The following is a 5,000-nucleotide window of genomic DNA, read 5'->3' on the forward strand; positions in this document are numbered from 1 at the left end:
CTAAAAAGTTTTCTGGAATAAAAATGACTCGAGTCTCTTCTTAAAAGATGCAACTGAGGGGCTACTCCTAATCGTAAAGGGCAATGAATTCCATAGTTTTAGAGCAGCAACAGTAAAAGAGCGATCTCCTAGCGTTGTTAAAGTCTTGAAAATCACAGGGTTTAGTAGGAGTCCATCACAATCAGAGCGTAAATTATATTTGCCTGCCCGGAGATAAAAAAGAGCTAAGCCACTGATGGCCTTTTAAGTTAATAGTAATATTTTAAAATCAACACGGAAATTAACCCGCAGTCAGTGCAGATTATACAGTCATGGTGTAACATGGCGTATTTAGATTCGTGGAAAATTAACATAGCGGCAGCATTTTGGACCTCTGCAACTTAATAAGTTGGTATGATGGCAAACCATAGAGCACGCTGTTGCAATAGTCAACGTGACTTGAGACAAAGGCGTGAATGAGTGGTCTCGGTGGACCGCCTAGAAAGATATTTCCTAATTCTTCTTATGTACAAGCATTGGAACAAGTGTTATTTACATCTGAATTCATTGAAAATGTTGAGTCCAACCACGTCCCTAAGTTCTCAACTACCCCTTTTGGTCTAATTTCAGTCTCCATTTAAAATATGATCAATGTTAACCTTGGCTCGTTGTTGCTTGGTACCACTCATTAGGATTTAGTATTAGTTTATCATCCCGTTACGAATATCATCCACACACCGCTGAATAGCATTGACAGCCTCAAATTGCCCAGTGCTGTGGTTTGGACTGAAAGACACATACAACTGCGTGCCTTCAGCGTAGCAGTGAACCTTAAAAACATCAAACAATTTGCTTGTATAAGTCGTGAAAAGCCTTGGCCCTATAGCACGGCCCTAAGCAAAGCAAGCACTTTTCGTGCCTTTTTAGCGTGTTTTAGCACGTTTTTTTGCAATCTCGTTCCCAGAGTCCACGTATCTTTTGGTCAGCGACAAGACACGGAGCTCTGGAATAATCACTTTTCGGAACTCCAAGATTTAAGGACTTCCAGTTTCACCGAAAAGTGGAATGGGGCGATAATTAGAACTCAGTGGTTTCAACAGCAGCTACAAATCTTTGCGTTTGCAAGTTTAGTTGGAGGTACTTGCGCCATATTCGCAAATTACAAGCTGTTTTACACTCAGTCGTTTACGCATGAGCAGTTTGATAAATCAATTAGCCAATCAACACAGCTCTGAAAACTGATTATTCCGGAGCTCCGTGTCTTGGCTCTGACCAAAATACACGTGGGCTGTGGGGACGAGATTGGTTGTTTTGCACTTTTTTGATATTCCCCGCTGAAAATTATACTAAAACAATTATTCGCCGAAGGCGAAGTGAATATTGGTGAATATTTACCAAGACGTAGTCGACGTAAATATTCACCATTGTTGTATACCTAGACTTTCGTTCAACAAAACGAGCACTGTGATTGGTTGATTCCTTGTCACGTGGCCCTGATCAAATTCAAATGTATCCCGGCCAGGATACAATTCCACAGTTGTTGCCCGCACCGGATGTTTTGCTGCGATTGTTGCAGGAAAAGTCTAAATATATAACAAAGCACTTAATGTCTGGTCCCTCGGGAAACTAGTTAGTTTTGTTTTCCCTCGAGTCCCGATGTTGTGAGGACTCTCGGGAAAACAAAACTAACTGTTTCCCTCGGGACCATACTTTAAGTGTATAATATTTACTTCGCCTTCGGCGAATATTTGTTAATTAGAAGTTTTTGATGATGACGTCAGCTATGCGTCCGTCCTCTAATAGATCGTAGGTGAGAACTAATCAAAATGCGTGCATTAGTTTATTGAGCTTATTATATAGTGTTTTAAGGAGGAGGTTGGGATGGTAATAGTGATCAGTCTCAAATAGCTACGCGCTTCAATTCTAATATTTCTTTTTTCCTTAATTCCAGGTTTGGTGGCTGATAAAACTAATTCATACCACTTGGCGTTTTTTGCTGCAGGGGCGATCGAGTTCGTAGGAATAATTGTATATGTGTTATGTTTGTGTTTAAAGAGAAGACGTGCAGCAAGGAAACGCAGCGCCTTAGATGGCAACTCATCCTTTTTAACCGAATTTCTTGTAGTAGACAAGGTAACAGTTGTGTAACTATCTCAGTTTCAAGCATATTGTGTCAACTTAAGTCTCAATTCCGATCGTCACCTGAATATATCCAGCCCTAATCAAAGTAAGACGCAAGCAAACAGTGGTGACAAATAATACAAACAAATGCATTGTTTGAAATAATTTACTTGACGTTTCGTATGATTCGACAAACATTCTCAGAAGTGACTGTTTAGTACAAATTCGAGATTTTTATATGTAACATACGTAACTGATTTCTAAGAAATGTGATTATTCCAATATATAGAGTATATTACTCTGTAACGAAAGGATATGAATTGCATGTTTGAGAGCTCACTCGTGAGATATTATTGTTCTTGCCACGAGAAGATAAAATTCATATCTTCGAGCTAACACGTAATTTTCTTTTTGCGATCGTAACCGTTACCTTAATATTCTCAATTGGGTGATTGGTGCATTAACCGCTTTATTTTTCACTAATTATTGTGTAGGGTTGTAATCAGACACTGTAATCGGACAGTTACATCAGCCAATCATATTAAGTGTAACTGCACTCAGCTTAATCTACCAATCACAGAATTTATCACAATAACCATAGCAACAATCACTTACCCTACCAAACTGAGGATTTTCCAAAATGGACCAATTTGTAGCATTAGACAGTGAAAAAGGAATGCATTTGTTTTCACGGAAATTTTAATGGTTACGATTAATCATTGGTAACAGGACATCGTGTCGTCCAATTCGAGCTGTAACGATATTGATAATTCGTGATTAAACAAATCGGACTCCCGCTACGCGGTCTCCCGAGTTTGTTAATAGGGAGCTTACGAAACGACGACGCTATAAAACAATAGGTTTAGTGAGCAAAAACAATGGCTCTGCACGCTCTGTACGTGCGGTTTACATTTTGGTACGTTTCTTTGCCGTCATCTCCTAAATGACGACGTGAAATGACCAAATTCAAGGTTCTGTGGAGGACGTTAGCACATGACGATGAATTTTCAGTTCTCTCTCTACGCTTCCAACTCACTCATACCAGTTTAATTCCTCGACAGTTACTACACATTTTGAACGCGAAACGACATGAAATAGTTTCGTAGTGACATGAATAACGTCAACTCGTATTTTTAAATGAGGTCCTCGTAGCCGTCGTCGTCCTCGTTTCGTAAGCTCCCTAATCACTCGTATGATGACAGATCGAATTGAACTCCACTCAGTCCTACTACCATCATTGATATGGGCAATTATGAATAAATATACATGGTAGAGATTGAAAAGCAGGCTTGAGTATTAATACAAACAAAGAAGGCGGGAATCATGACGTCATTGCTCAATAGAACCACTCGTGTATACGCCACTAAGTTCCCGGATGTAGGGGTCATATTGATTCTGCGAGTGTTTTAGTTCCCGGTAAAACACTCATACACAATATCAAGTAGAAATTTAGTGTTTCTTTCTTAGGGAGTCTAGTGACAAGGTAATTCCGGGTTTTCGTTTGAGGCCGGAGGCCGAACTTTTTGTCCGGTGGTTTCCCACTCCATGTCCTGTACTTTGATGCAAATATATGAGCGGTTTGTTTTATTTTGTATTATTATAGTTCTTTCTACTTACGTTTTTAGGAGAATTTGAGATAAATCCAGCCTTGCCTGGGAAATTGATTCTTGGGTTCCAGAAACACTGAAAACAGCGTTTCTGAGTGTTCTATTTTAAAATTTTCCTTGAAGGGAGGGGGGGGGGGGGGAATGCCATAGACCCTCCTAGGTAGCGCCAAAAATGTCACGTCCAGTGCTCTCAGCATTACAAAGCTGTCGAAAACCCTGTAATTGCCAGATCAGTTTACCAGCATCAGTGTTAGGCCCAGCAAATCGGATACTATTCAATGTTTAGCTATAATTAGAAGGCGGCGAAAGGAAGGATACACACAAGACAAAATAGACATCCATTTTTTTTCGCTTGTGGTTTAAAAAATACCCTATGGCATTTAAGTTTATGGAAGTTTTTTTTTTTTTCTGATTTACCGTTGTCCAAGGGTGGTAACACGAATCACAAATAATGGGTCAATTTTCCCAGAGTGGAAGTTGAGATGTCGTACGGAATGAAAGGACTACCCTTGAATCTAGAATTTAACTTGAAATCTTGGACAGTTCAGTCAAAAGTGAAAAAAAATATTGGGGGGCACGGCAGGAGAACTTCCTCTTTTTATAAAAGTAAAGTAGAGATATAACTGCCATAAGCAGACATTAAAACTCGTAGCAATCCAGACACCACAAACGGGTGAAGGATGTGAAGATGCAGAGAACGTGAGAGATACGGATGTGGAAGATGCGGGTTGAAACTGCAGAATACAACATAAATAAAAACTTGAATGCTAAGCACGTAATAACGAAATGGCCAAAACTGAGACGATTATGCTTACATTCTTACGAATACTGGAAAGCTGTGGTAACTGAAACTAAACACTGATCACTAGGAACTTACTGCGACTTACTGGGACTAGGGCTACATGCAAAACTTTGGACTTAGATACGCGACACAAGCTACATATAAATATGGAACGCAAAAAGGGGTGTAAATGACATTATTATATCTCTCAGATAGTACACGCACTGTAATTGGCTAAATCAGCAGGCCGTATTCTACAGTGCGGCCCGCTGTACAGCCCGCTAAATTTAAAATTTCGACAAAACATCATCTAGCAAGTTTTTCATGTCATTTCTGCTGCATAAACTTATACTGAAAACTGTTTGAATCTTGCAAGCAACTATTTCAAACTTAACAGCCAAGAAGATTTAGTTTTTGGCATTCTTTGTGGCAGTTGAACCTTCCGCTTCATTTTGACTAGTTTCCTTGCCCGCGCGCCGGTTAACCTCAGAGACATAATAAATATCTTACTA

The 5,000-nt window shown here is 39.6% G+C and overlaps 1 pseudogene; it reads left to right on the forward strand.

Annotated features, from left to right (window-relative positions):
* The window catches only part of LOC138020952 (monocarboxylate transporter 13-like), a 15,369-nt pseudogene extending 12,757 nt beyond the window's left edge, over window positions 1-2,612 (forward strand).
* The last annotated feature ends 2,388 nt before the right edge of the window (window positions 2,613-5,000 follow it).

The sequence above is a fragment of the Montipora capricornis genome, chromosome 2 (assembly GCF_036669925.1).
Source record: "Montipora capricornis isolate CH-2021 chromosome 2, ASM3666992v2, whole genome shotgun sequence".
Lineage (NCBI taxonomy): Eukaryota > Metazoa > Cnidaria > Anthozoa > Scleractinia > Acroporidae > Montipora > Montipora capricornis.